The sequence below is a fragment of the Macrobrachium nipponense genome, chromosome 38, assembly GCF_015104395.2.
Source record: "Macrobrachium nipponense isolate FS-2020 chromosome 38, ASM1510439v2, whole genome shotgun sequence".
Lineage (NCBI taxonomy): Eukaryota > Metazoa > Arthropoda > Malacostraca > Decapoda > Palaemonidae > Macrobrachium > Macrobrachium nipponense.
The window spans coordinates 9,524,040-9,539,391 of NC_061098.1; the positions used below are offsets into that span (position 1 = coordinate 9,524,040).

Consider the following 15,352-nt stretch of genomic DNA (forward strand, 5'->3'; position numbering starts at 1 on the left):
TGCTTAACATTGACCTTTCATTACATGTGTCCCCCTTCAGCCGGAAATTGCAAGATATCCATGCAAGATATACCACCCTTATACGCTTCCTCGAAGCTAGTCAACTAGGAACAAACGTTACGAGCTAAGTAAGGAGAAGCTGCTAGCAAACTCTGAAGCACGTAATAACTAAGAAACGCTTTAGACTAGCAAATGAACACTGCTACAGAATTGGTTCAGTAATGCTCCTCTCGGGGGCGCAGCTGCACATCGGCTTCGCTGACTTCCCACAGCGCCTTGGCTACCCGTCGGTCTTGAGCCAGCCACGAAACTCGATGACAGCTGAAACAGAAGACGGAACTGTCACTAGACCTACGATAAACCTTGCGTCTTTCAGACTGCCATGTCATCTGATAGATTTATACAATATACAGCCGTGTTGAACAGCTTTTGTACACACACACACACACAAAAAGACAAGAATATCCACACACAGCTTGCAAGTTAGTCTTGGTATAGGTTTCAGTAGTTAGTGAATGCCATGCACAAGGTTTCTACTACTATAATAGACATAAATAAAGAAAAGAAACTATACAATTAGTCGTTATATTAGCTCTCCATGCTGCATAATAAGTTTAGAATTAAGAAAAGAATATATTAAATCAGTGGTAAATGCCGACAAAATTACGCAAAGCAATATTAGCAATACTTCTTTAGTTACAAAAGTAAAGAAATCACAGCCACCCAAGCGAAGCAAGCATTCAGAAAGGAATATATTTCTTCTACAAGCAAATGACGTTTTTCATTCATCACAGAGGTGAAACTGGTGGAACGAATGGCCAGCCACAATTACCTTACAGTCCTCGAAATATTTCCCAGAAACCTTTTCAACATCTTTAGACACAGCCAAAGTAAGATAGTAAGTCTGAGCACCCAGCTCACTCGTCTAGTCATGCACAGAGAGAGAGAAACACAGTTCAAACATATTTGAACATTATGCTTGTTTCCACAACCGAAAAGGTTTACGAGTATTAAATGCAGTTATAATAAAATGAAGTTTTCACTAAAATACACAGTACTACAGATAGATTATATTATCATTATACAAACCGAAATAAATTTAATTGAAAAAGTTCTCCAAGTAGGTTTAACTACAGCAACCCATATTTCTAGAAAAGCTTAGACACTAGTTTTTTTTTACTAATAAGCAAACACTATCTGGTTTAAGGACAAACTATGTCTATGTACCCAGAGAGAACGTTTTGTACACCAAGCTCCCAACATTCGTTCTAAGTTGGGACTACTATTAGTACTAGTCCAATATATTAGTCTAGTTGGGTGTCTGAAAAACTACATACAAAATTACTGAAAATAACTTGATATTTTTCTTTCTAAAAATTTCTAAACTACTTTTATATGTTTTTAGCATCGATTTTTCTTTACCTTTCCAGCAAAAATGGCACACGAAAGCTGAGAATTCTCCGTTGACGACCCGAGCATACCAAGTCCTGCTGGAACTCGCCTTTTCTGAAAAGTCGGTTCCAACGGCGCCAGGGTGGAGGCTTGTTGGCTGTCACTTCTATGGAGAAGGACCAAAAAAGACTTTTGTTGACTTAATGACTTATCAAGTAAGGGAGTGTCTAGCTAAATAACCCAGTATGCCTGTCAGTTTTTTTTTTTTTTCTTTCTTTTAAGGGCAACAGATTTCTGAAAGCTTTGTGACTTGTTTCTCATTGTCAGTTTTGAAAGCGCTACTCGGAAATGCAGAGAAACGTTAAATAAAATGCTGTGGGTATGGTATGCATTTAAGTACTGGAGAGAGAGAGAGAGAGAGAGAGAGAGAGAGAGAATGAGAGAGAGAGTTACTCACCCGTTCCTTCGAGTTTCTCAGCAATTTTCCTTCGTGAACAGGATATTGCAGAGCTTACTCTGGGCGTAGGCCGACGTGGGGCTGTAGTTCGACGCCAGGAAGTTCAGATCGCGGAGGTTTATCTTGCGCGCGATGACGTGGATCCCTGAGGACACGTTAATAATTCGTCCTGGGCCGCTGGCGATCATGCGATCTGGTTCGGATAAATAATAAAGACGAATAATTATAATTGGAGCATCATGTTGAAAAACCTGAATAAGGATTAAGATAATTACACTCGGTTAATAATATTAAGATTATCTTGGGTGAAACACTTCAGTCAGGATCATCATCATATATTTTCTATTTCTTTTCTCAGGGAACCCGTCTCTCTCTCTCTCTCTCTCTCTCTCTCTCTCTCTCTCTCTCTCTCTCTCTCTCTCTCTCTCTCTCTCATGGTGCTCACCCAGGAGCAGATTCGTCAGCAGAAAATGTCCGTAGTGATTGGTCGCCATCGTCAGTTCCAGCCCGTCTTTCGTGACCTGCTTCGCTTGAGGACCTACAATCCCGGCATTGTTTACCTGAAGAAGAAGAAGAGGTTGAAGAAGAAGAAGAGGGTTACAAACGGGCGCCATCTAGTGCTAGACTTATCTACTAAATATTCAATGAGAAATTGTTTATCTGAAGAAGAAGAGGTTGAAGAAAGACTTGAGAGAAAACTAAATAAATGAACAGAATTTAACCAAAGAACAACACAAGTAAAGGCACACAGTAGGTGAGTCAAGTGAGCACAATTACCAAGATGTGTAAATGCTCCTCATTCCGCAGAATCTGTCGACAGAAAAGACGGACTGAGTCGAGATTCGACGTGTCGAGATATTCGACGAAGACATCCTTGTTACCCGTATGGCCGATGATTTCAGCTGAAAAAAACAAACGTAAATAAGTACTAATTCGACTCATTTCATTATTCTCTTATGAATTAATCTGAAATTTATGCTTTTAAATATATTTCAATCAGATTTCACCAGCCATCAAGCTCTCCCCTCGCAAGCACCGGCCACAAATATGGCTGGCACCTGAGGGCGGCTACCTTACCGGCAACTTTCCTGGCCTTGATGAGGTTCCTACATGCTAGGATGACTCGGGCGCCTCGGCTGGCGAATTCCCTGGCTGCTTCCTTCCCAATTCCTGAAGAAGTTAAGGATTTTGGATTAAATATAGAGATTATAGGGCTGCTTCTGCCCGTAGATCAAGGGAAACGCGAAACTGTGAACAACAGACTTCAAGGTGATAGTCCTGGCTCTGTTTTTCTTTCCCACTTAATGATAAACTTTGATATTCATTCTTTACTTCTTTTCTCCTGGTTCCTGGTTCCTATGTGGTGCAAAGCTTTATTCCCGTTAATTGTTTTTACATTACTCATTATTTGAGTTTAATTTTTTATGTTACTTCAAAATGTTTATTTTAATTCATGTCTATTATCCCGCTTTTTGCAGACAACCCCAAATTTAACCCCTGAAAAAGCCACGAAAAAATTACAAAACAATGTTTCTAAATTAGATACAATTCCAATAATTGCTACTTTTACTTTTGTTTTTAATCCGAACTCCCTTTGTCATTTCTTTTTCACGTTTATAACTGAGGCAGAGCCGCTAATTGCCCTACTTAGCTTTGACATCCATCGCTTTCGGAGGTTAAGAACATTCTTAGTTTTGAGGTCTCTCCTTATATATTCTCCCAGTTTTCTGTTGGGGGATATCAGTTGTCCCTCGATTTATATCCTGATCTGATTTTTTGGTAGCATTTTACCACATGAATAAATGGGTTGGTGTCCTCCTCCACTCTTGCATATTTAAAGACCAGACGTAACTCTTCTTCATCTTCTTCACGTTCTTACCTGAAGAAAGCACCAGTCACTATGACAGTCTTCACCCGGCCCAGTTCGCTCTTTCGAATTGCACCTCCTGAACGGGACCTATAGTACCATCTGGCTATCAGGAGGACACAAACGTCGTTAAGATCATCTTCCTCTGGAAATGATAATAATAATAATAATAATAATAATAATAATAATAATAATAATAATAATAATAATAATAATAATAATAATAGAAGGTTTGAAATGGGAAGATCGGAGCGGCTTTGGACTAATGTGGCAAACATGGGTCTAGAGAAAGCTAATGAACAACTGTATAGAAACGCAATTTATAGAAATTAATTCATAGAGAGGCAAATTGCTGGGTGTTAAGGATTCATAATAAATAAAATAAACTGCTAAAAGCTATAGAAACTTAATGACGGAAGTAAAACGAATAAGGGCGTGGAAGATAGAAGAGAATGGTAACTGTCTGTATGAGATTTGACACCACTGCTGGTGAGTACTACTTTATAAGTGTATGAGTACAATTCTTTCAGCTTAAATCAGCCAAACGCTTTCAAATATATCACAGTCATTGGCATTACTTAACCATAAGCAAATATGCTGAGAAATCCTTAAAACAGGACCTCGAAGGAACCAAGGAAGCTTCCTGAAAGTCCCCGTTGAATAATTAGATGCTGGTGACATTGCGCTTTGCGTTCTTCACGTCCAAGTCGTGATGACAAATTCATGTCGAGGATCAGTTAGTTGGTTTGCTCAACCGTAAAGTGCGAAGCGTACCACTTATTTTATATAAAAACAAAAACAACGTTTATCTGTCCTAGAGTCCAATTTTTTATTTAAAAACACTTTGTTATCACAAATTAGGATGTTATACTTCCGTATCAAACGCGACGATGTTTTTCAATAGACGCTTTATGAGAATAGGCATAGGCCTATACTCATCTCCACGTTACTGATACTAATGCGTAATTATGCATTAATAACAGATACATAAATGTACTAATACTTATGAACATAAACCATATTAATTTATACAGTATATACATACATGTGTGTTTTATGTATTTATACAGATGTATGTAGACTTGTGGCTTCATTGGGACTTACGTTATCCTTACACATCTCTAACAAGTTTCACGTCTATATGGAAGTCTTTTTTTCTAATTACTGAAAACCGTAAAAATGCGATTTTGCAATTTATATGATCTAAAATAACATAAATGCTTCAACTTATGCGGAATCACACACACACACCAATGGTGGGTGGCTTGGTCCGTTTCTCGTGAGCTCTGAACACTTTGAAATGTTGTTGGTTATTTTGGAAGTGAATTTCGTGCTCTCTCTCTCTCTCTCTCTCTCTCTCCTCTCTCTCTGTTATTTTAGTTTCATCTTACCCATAAGGGCTTAAGAACACTTATATATAATTTCCGTGAAGTGTCAGTATTAAATTTACAAAGAATGTCATATTATTGAGTTATTTGTGGCTTAATGTTTGTGGGCAGAAAAATTCGACATTCATAAATATATATATATATATATATATATATATATATATATATATATATCCCTTTCAAACCCGAGAGCCATCTGGCGATCTCCGGTAATGTAAACCAATTTTTCCAGTGTGTTTAGCTTCCAATAGACTGAGAATAATTACAAAATTGTCATTGCTGTCTCCATTTACATGAACTGATTAGACAGTATGCTGTCTTTCAGGACTCCTACTGGCGAGTTTTCCTAATTTTGTACCTTTTTTGCATATTGCAGTGTTTTTAATACCATACTAATGATTTGGAGATGAAGATTCTTCTTTTAGAAGGTAAATTAAACCATCAGTAGAGTTTCACGAGGGCTTATCTTATTATACCATTACAAAGTTAAGGAAAAATTTACCATATTCAATATTACTGAATTTAGAAAAATACCAAACACAATACTGAGTATTGAAAAATGGCAAATACAATACTGGGATAGAAAAATTAGCAAATACAATACTGAGTACAGAAAAAATAGCAAATAAAATGCTCAGTACAGAAAAAAATCAAGCATTCATATAACTGATAAATGACAACTATTCTATTTAAATGAGACATTTGGAAAAGGCATCAATAATGTACTTTTACCTCATGTTGAAAAGAATTTTTCCTCAATTTGGAATTTTAAGTTAAATGAAATTCAAAGAAATAATTCCATGTAGATGTAGGACAAAGTTAGTATGAATTCTGAAAATCAAGGAAAAATGTACTCCACTTAATATTACTGAGTATAGAAAAAATAGCAAATACATTGCTGAGATTAGAAAAATAGAATAAAACAATACTGAGCATAGGAAAAATAGCAAACTAATATGATAATTGAACATCATTTCCTGTTAAATGAGGAATTGAAAAAGGCTTGAATAATATACTTCATGAAAAGAATTTTTCGTATGTTAGGAGTTTTAAGGAGAATGAATTCAAAGAAGCAATTCCTTGTTGGATGTAAAACAAAGATAAACTTTACAGTATGAGCATACTGTTCTGGACTTGCCTTTGCAGCCTTCCTTTCTACATTTTCGGAAATCGTCACTGACAATAAGAGGCAAGTGTTTTGCGCCTGTTGTCCTCTCTTTTTCACCAGGCAAAGGGACTTTAAATTTTCCTCTTTTGGTCTTAGGGGCTGGATCTCCAAGTTCTTCATCAGAATCTGTGCTGCCCAATTGTCTTCCATCTCTATCAGATAACTCTCCTCTCATAAGCTGATTAGCCAACTGTAGTTTAAAATCCAAGTATGGCATATATTTGTTTTCTCCGCAGTCTGCCCTATATTCCAAACCAGCTATTAGCATTGTCACATCCATCATGTGAAGTCCTGTTCTAACAGTCCATTTCTTAGTTCTAGAGCTACTTCTGTAATAACTTACGACTTGATCGTGTAAGTCCACTCCTCCCATTGCTTTATTATACTCTCTAACTACACATGGTCTTTGCACTTGTATGTGTTCATTTTTTGCCTTTGACCACCGAAGGCAGACATCCTCTTCCTTAATTCCAAAACTCGTTTTGAAGCCATGTATATTACTTTCTTATCATATGCTGTTAATGCAACTTTCCTGTCATACCTAACTTGTGAACTCTGATGCTCCTCTTCCCTCTCTTTTCAATGTTGCTTCAGATTTCAAATTTGCCTCTTTAGGTAGCATATTTTTCTTTAAAGTTCCTGTGCCCCTCAGACATCTATCATACAAGTCTCCCAAAAGTTGAGGAGAAGTAAAATACCTATCAAAGAATAAACTTGATCCAGGTTCCACACTAGGAAGAAATCGGAACACAACTGCCTCTCCCAATGTTACTGGCCTGTTAGGTTTAGCATTCAGCTGGTCAACCAGAGAAATCAGTGCCTCTTTCCCCTGAAAAATTTCAAAATCATAAACAAGTCCTTTAGTTGATGCTAACACAAACATCTTCAATCCATCAGGATTTGGTTTCCCTGGAACATGTTGCTTTATGTTCAGTCTTCCCGTGTCCCAAGACTGATACTCTCATCAATACTCAGTTTTTTTCTCTCTTGGGAGCTCAGTTGCATCTCTTTCTAATTTCTTCAAGGAGAGGTCTCACCTTCCATACTCGATCTAAACTTCTCTGTGCTGCAGAAATTGTATTATCATCAACAAATTTGAGAGCAGACCTTAATTTAAAGAATCTATCTCTGGGCATAGCATCAGCAATAAATGGAAGGCGTGTCATACCTTGCCAATACATTCTAATCCTTGGCATCTTTAATACTGACATGGCAAAATTCATACCTATGAACACTGCAATTTCCTCTCCACTGGTTCCCAAGGATGACCCTGTGGTTTCAGTAGCTTTCATATTGGTACATAAAGCAATGTGTTCTATGAAGTCCATGTTCATATAACTCCTGAAGTAGTCGATTGGTCTAAAAGATCTGCCATCACCATTCTTCTCTGGTTCATCACTGATGAAAGTGTCTCGAAAATCTATGTCCCTCAAATAAAAGGAACGCCTTCCCTGGGAATTAGACGAGGTTACATTATGAACCTGCACAGTTGCATTTTCATCTTCATCTTCAGAAGACGAATCATCACTCGAGGATAAAATGTTTCCTCTGGAAGATACTGCCTCAGGTACCCAGTCATCATCGTCATCATCAGCACTGCTTTTCGTCACTGGGGGGGAGTCTAACCTTTCCCGCCAATAATCGCTTGGTAGGTTTGGGCATTACCTGCGAATTATTGAACAGTATTAAGCCAAACCCCATATCGAAACAGTAAAATGTGATGAAATATCATGTCAACATGCAATAAGACTTGAATATTCATGGATGCAAGGTGTAAATTATCAAAATAACTAAATATAGGTGATGTATTTAAATATATGAAAGATATAAGAGCGATTCAAGAAAATTTAACCGTTATAGGAGCTATGCAGATATTCATGCAATAATATAATAATAATAATAATATGACAATGTGATGACATAATTGTACTGGTGCCGTCTCTTTAATAAAGTTTGTCCTTTTAAATGTCTGGGCGTCTCTTTAAATTTTGTACTTTAACATACCTTCCTTTTAAATGTTAACTTGACTTTTTTTTTAATAAACCTTTTGTTTTGTCATTATTATTAATTTATTAGTATTATTATCATCAGCTTAATCTTTATTATCATTATCATTGTTATTATTGCAAGTATTACTGAAAAAATATTCGAATACTAAATGAAGACAGCTAGTGCAGACAGAGTCCTGAAGACATTATAGTGCCTTCTCTTGACTTCATTTCCCACTAGTTTGAAATAAGTCACTCGAATATGAATGAATCTGATACTGTGCCTTTACCAGTCAGTAACTAAACCATACATGGTATATTAATTATGTACACAAGCAAACTATGTGTAATACTACATAAAACGTAGTTTGTTTACACTTTTTTTTTGCCCTGAAGTCCTGAAGGCAGTATAATGTTTCAAAAAAAGCGTCACCACGGTAGGCAAGTTTCTTTTCATAGACAGTAGGCCAAACCTACTAAGTCATGCATTAAATTTATTCAAATTTCATGGGAAATTGATCAAAGTTAGCTATCTCATTATCAGATAAAAATATTTCCATGTACTTACGATTATCTGAGCGTAGGCGTCGCCTATGGGCTCGTCCGGCGTTGTCACCGTCCGCCATCTTTGCCATACGTAGCCAGGGATCATGGTGATGATGTCACAGTCTCTCCAAGTCGTATAGAGTCGACGGGTTACCAGAAACCGCGAAAATTTAAATTGGTTTCCCTTGGATGGCGCTTCAAAGTAGAGACAGTATACTGGTTCTTGGGTTTGAAAGGGATATATATATATATATATATATATATATATATATATATATATATATATATATATATATATATACTTAAAAAATCACAGCAGATGCACGTGACTTCATTAAATAAGCGAATACCACAGGAAAAGGATAGTCAGAAATCCAAGCGCTTTCGTCTTTACTAAGACAGTGCCAAGGAACGAATGAAATACAATTGGAGAGAAAGTTATCAGGTAAGTTTCAATGCAATATCATAAATATTTCTAATCTCAGCGTCAATAAACTGCGGGGTACAGACACGTAAAGCCCTTAGGAACATCCCCGAAAAAACAGAGAATTTAACATTTTGATGGTGATTGGAGTAGTAATGAACAAAAGAGGCAAAGTTAGTTGATTTCCTAAATACTGAAAAGATGAAATTTCTAGCATTTCTATGGACAGTTACATCAAGAAAATTCAAATCACCATCAAAATGTTAAATTCTGTTTTTTTCTGGGATGTTCCTAAGGGCTTTACGTGTCTGTAGCCCGCAGTTTATTGACGCTTAGATTAAAACTATTTATGACATCGCATTGAAACTTAAATACCCAAGGACTTCTGTAGATGTGGCATGGAAGAAGAGCTAGAAACACATTTTATTTAACTAATGACAAACTTGAATTTAGTAAGCATAAATGTTGTTTTCAGTAATATTAATGTCAAGAGTTTAATAATAAAGAAATTCTCCTAAAGATCTTCCAGGCTGCATATATGAAATTCCTTGCAAAAATTGTGATAAAGTCTATTACGGACATACCGGGAAATCTCTTTCACAACGTCTCAAACAATACCAATATTCTGTGAGAACTGGGCAAATATCGAATGCATTATTCGTACATATGAGAGATTTAAATAATCCTATTAACTGGAGTCAAGCAAGAGCCTTAATCCCATGTAATATTACAGTTAAAAGGAATATCATTGAATCTTCTTTCATCAAGTCAAATAATGGAAATGTTCTAAATTTAAGTCTTGGTTTATTTAAACTTGATCCCTTCATAATGAAAAAAGTTGTAGATAAATATAAGCAACAAAATTAATATATTAAATTTTTACATGTTTTCGACTATACGGATACTTTGTAGTTTCTGTTAGGGTTAAATCTATGTTTAGGTTTGTGACCGTGTGATCTCCGATAATCCTGGATTATCTCATTAATTTTTACCCTTTTGACAATTAACCAACTGGTATTCTTGATCTTGTTGTTTACCTGATAACTTTCTCTCCAATTGTATTTCATTCGTTTCCTTGACAATGTCTTAGTAAAGATGAAAGCGCTTGGATTTCTGCTTATATATATATAAGCAGAAATATACATATATGTGTGTGTGCGAGTGTGTGTGTGAATATTGTCGCTAATTATATACTCAAAGGCAAAGTATTGTTCCAATTTAAAAAAATACAATGTAAATTTTACACATATCCTTGAGTATGTAATTCTATATATATATATATATATATATATATATATATATATAGATATATATATATATATATATATACATATATATATATATATATATATATATATATATATATATATGTGTGTGTGTGTGTGTGTGTGTGTGTGTGTATGTATATATATATAAAATAAATATTCAAGCACAAACTGCAATTAAACACATGCTTTGAGAAAGTAAATATACATATGTATGCACATCTGCAACATGTATATACGCATGCGTGTGTGTATGTATTCAGTGATCAACAAGAAGAGAGGTCACCCCCCAAAACCCAACGATTCAGGAAATTCCTCTCCCCTAACACAAACGATCCGGGTCCTAACTCACACTCACAAACCAGCGATCCGAAAATTCCCCCCACCCCCCAACCCCCAATTATCCTTAATCCCCCCCCCCCACTCATCCCAACGGATCTGGAAATTACACTTCCTCATAACACAACGAGCCGGAAAACTTCCCCCTCCCCACATAATGATCCAGTAAAACTTATCTCTCCCCTACTCAACGATCCGGAAAACTTTCCCTCCCCAACACAATGATTCCGGAAAACTTTCCCCTCCTCAACACAATGATCCGGGGAAACTCCCCCTCCCCAACACAAAACTATCAGGAAAACTCCCCCTCCCCAACAAAATGATCCAGTAAAAACTCCCCCTCTCCAACACAAAACTATCAGGAAAACTCCCCCACCCCTAACATAGACCGCGAAACTCCCCCCTCCCCCAACATAGACCGGGAAAACCCCCCCACCTCAAACCCCTCCATTTTTCCCCCGTGATCGAGTATCACTTTACCAAAGAATTGCTTGCCTTTGCCTGTACCAAACTGACCCGAACGATCGGGTTTCCTTAGATTACTATTTTCTCTCATTTGTTTATTCGTCTCTTCTTTGTGAAAGATAAAGTGAATATTCTACAAAGTTAAGTGATTTTTTTTTAAATATTTATTACTTTGTATTCATATTTATATAGGTTGCTTTGTATATTTTTGGGGATACCTATTTTCTCTCTCAGTGGTTGGCTTCGAAGAAAGCACGATCATTAATTGTCACTGTTGAAATCCATCTCTGATTACTAATATAGAGAATTACTACATTTTTTTTCGTTAGATATACTTAAAATTAAACTTTAAACTGTGGTTCCGAGTCATTTAACAAATAGATATGAAAAAAAAGGGTCTTTAAATACAGTTAAGAGAATTTAAACTTCACTTAAGTGGAGTTGACTAGAAACCCGTAGACGGGCTCGGTTTAAAATTAAGACAAAAAGAGGAAATTCCTTTCTTTAAAATAATAGTTTAAGTAACGAGTCATCTTAGAAACTTAGTTGAAAAAAGTAACTTTTTCATTCGAGTTTAAAGTTCAAAATGAAAATTCCCTTTGAAAAAGTGTTTAAGTAACGAGTTATCCCTAAAAACTTGGCGAAAAGTAACTTTTCATTCATATTTAAGGTTCAAAATGAGAAATTCCCCTTTAAAATAATTAGTTGTAGTAATGAGTTATCCACGAAAACTTAGTGAAAAGTAACTTTTCATTCAGACCTAAAGTTCAAAATTAGAAACTCCCTTTAAAAAATAGTTTAAGTGACGAATTATCCTTGAAAACTTAGTGAAAGGTAATTTTTAATTCAGATTTAAAGTTAAAATTTAGAAATTCCCTTTAAAAATAGTTTAAGTAACGAATTATCCTTGAAAACTTGGCGAAAAGTAGCATTTCATTCAGATTTAAAGTTCAAAATGAGAAATTCTCTCTAAAAAATAGTTTAAGTAACGTGTCATCCTTGAAAACTTAGTGAAAAGTAACTTTTCATTTAGTTTTAAAGTTTAGACGAAGCCTTCGAATCAATACTTTGAACACAAACCCGAGAAAAAAGAACGAAACATTAGTCTACTACTAGTCTACTAACCGTATCGTAGAAGGCGGTCTAGGCACAAGTCCTGTGGAGACGGCAGCTGCATCTCCGGGCGTGGCGCCCCTCGAACCGCCACGAACTAAACTAATAACTGACTCACTGGCTGGCCGCTTCTGGCAGTTTCTCCTCCCAAAGTCACTCACAAGGACTGACCGAACAGGTAAGTCATGCTCACTTACTTGCTGGTAAGTCCTGTTACTTGGTTCTTGTGTTACGTCAATCTCTCTCTCTCTCTCTCTCTCTCTCTCTCTCTTTCTCTCTCTCTCTCTCTCTCTCTCTCTCTCTCTCTCTCAACTTGAAGCTATTATAAAAATCGAAAATTCCTATTCACACTTGGAAATACGAGTTCATTCGTCTGTTAATTCAAATGAAAACCAGACTCCGAACTCACAATCCACTGTTCAATCGTCTCCCTCAGTCTTTGATTCGTTTTGCGTCTAGGAAAATATCTACAAAAGTCACGAAACTCTTACACGAATACGAAAAGAATATTCACATTATGACAGAACTAATAAATTTCTCCCTCCCTAAATGCAACAAGACGTATTTTTAAAGCTTTTTAAGATGTTCGTTGATGATATAATTGCATGAATTCATGTGTGTAGTACGACATTACCAAACATTAATGAAAGGAAACACGTTATCAGATGATAGGGAAAATAAACTGACAATACTTTACATCTGGTGCATTGTATCTATGCCTGTCTAGTGATAGAAGAGGATTCTTTGGTAAAATTGGTAAGTTTTGTTCCTTTGGTAACTAATAAAGCCAAGAGTGAAAGGGGGTTGGTTAAAGAAACGGTGTGCCGTTGTATAGTGATCATAGAGAATTTGGTAGCGAGTACTGTTGTTCCCGTTGTTCTCAGTGTTTATGAGTATGACTAGTCTTGTCCTCGGTTTTAGTAGTTATTTCGGGACTAATGTAAGGTCAATATCATGTTTCACAAGTTCTTGTTGAAGGGCCACGAGTTTTGTTGTATAGGTAGTTTGGCAAGATTGAAGAAGTATCACTCCCAACTGTCTGCAGCTACTGAACTTCAAAGGTGAGTAGTGGTAACTTGCCTCTCTCTACAAGTAGGTATATCTAAGGGATCATGGCCACCAAGATTACTAGTGGTAGCTTATAATAAAGCCGCTTAATGGAAATGGTGGTGTAATTCTGTGGTTAAGTTAGTCGCCAAGTTGCATAAAGCGACAGTCAGCGAATTTCATTGCCTTTGAGTGCATTGACATTTCATGTCTATGAACTGGAGGAAGAAGAGGATCAGGCATATTCAGATACAATCCAGGCCAGGTTATAGGTAGTAGGCATTTAGCCATTTACCAACAGTTTGTTCATATGTAGTGAACAAGAAGATATGCTTGCAAATGCGAAGAGGAGGATGGCTCTCTTAGCAGGCTTTTCTGGGGGGTGGGTTAGAGAGAGATGTGAATTTAGGTTACCGTTCGTGAATGAGTTCACTGACAGCGTAAGGGTTGAGCTGAAGCGATTGCTGAATATTGTGACGCTGCTTCTGTGATTTATTGACCAGAGGTACACTTTGGCCACAAACAAGGACAGAAAGGTAGGTAAGTGCAATGGCAAACAGACGAACCCAAAGTCGTTGCATAAAGATACTGTCTAGAGAGGAAGTGTTTCCCGTGTGGTAGATCGCGTATAAATAAGGATAGAAGTTCCATCGCGGGTTAGCAATATGGCAATGTAGGCCATATTGCTTCTCAGCGCAGTCATTGATTTGCAAGCGAGAAGAAACATTTAATCTTCAAAACCTGAAAATGTATTGCATATTGTTACTGTTTTTAAAGGTAACACACAGACATGTTTGATTAGGATACCTAGTCTTGCTATTATAGGATTTTTCTGTATGTTTTAAAAATTAATGATACTTTTGTTTATTTACTATTTTACATAATGCCAATGTATACTCTTAATTTTAGTTACTGCCTACCAAAGATAAGCTTCCTTTTGGATGAGGATAGACCTCTGAAAAACTTAAACATTGGCCAAATTAGTGATGATTCTTATAATTATTCGTTAGATTTTATCCCGTGTTGTCAGTGATTTTTTTTTTTTTTTTTTTTTTACAATTGTTTTTTCGTATGTGTCATGGTTTACGGCAGTTGTCGTAGCTTGGTTTAGAAGTTGGGATCTTAAGATCAGGGGCTGTGTAGTATAATTAGTAAGTTCCAATACTTAGAGGTTTTCCAAGTTCAACTGTGCAGTTGCTGAATTAATTTCAAAGTTATGTTGCTTTATTTTCCCTTTCCCTTGAAACAAAAATCGGGAGGCAAATGATGAAAACAAATAAGAGAACATACAATTTACAAATCAAGAAGGGTAGATCTATGTTCTAGTTTTAAATATCAGTTTTTGCAAATCATTTCACCAGTCATTTGGACTTATTAAATAACCGCGATCTACGATCAATTGCTATATAATCCCTTGATTTAATTTAAAGAAAATGGGTTCGCCTCTCATTTTCACTTCCGTTTTCTTTCATCAGCATTAACCCCGAGTGACAATTCTAGAAGCATGTTGTTTCGTCATGTATCGAAAGAATAAAATGTACCTTAAACATATTGATATTCTTCAATTTGATCATAAATTTAGTATCATTTTTGAGTGGTTTAGGTCACAGGAAACGGCATCATAAATTTCTTAAAAGGAAATGAAATGTTTTTCTGTGTCGTGTCATGTTCGATTGTCTCTACGATGTCGAAATTTAATTGTAGCTTTCATTATTAAATCTATTTTCATTGTTCCACAAATACACGTAGGGTTTTCGCCACGTTTAGATTTAAAATATTTGAACTAACTTTATACCGTAAACTGGCGTCAAACATCACCTTTTCAGCAATGATTTCTTGCCACTATGACAGTATCATTATAGGGTAAAAAACCGCATGGTACAGGGGTGGACC

The 15,352-nt window shown here is 36.2% G+C and overlaps 2 pseudogenes; both read right to left on the bottom strand.

Annotated features, from left to right (window-relative positions):
• Nucleotides 1–65: 65 nt before the first annotated feature.
• LOC135209524 (retinol dehydrogenase 12-like) lies at nt 66–5,841 on the bottom strand (annotated as a pseudogene).
• A 233-nt stretch (nt 5,842–6,074) lies between these two features.
• On the bottom strand, nt 6,075–8,573 carry LOC135209525 (piggyBac transposable element-derived protein 3-like; annotated as a pseudogene).
• Nucleotides 8,574–15,352: the final 6,779 nt, after the last annotated feature.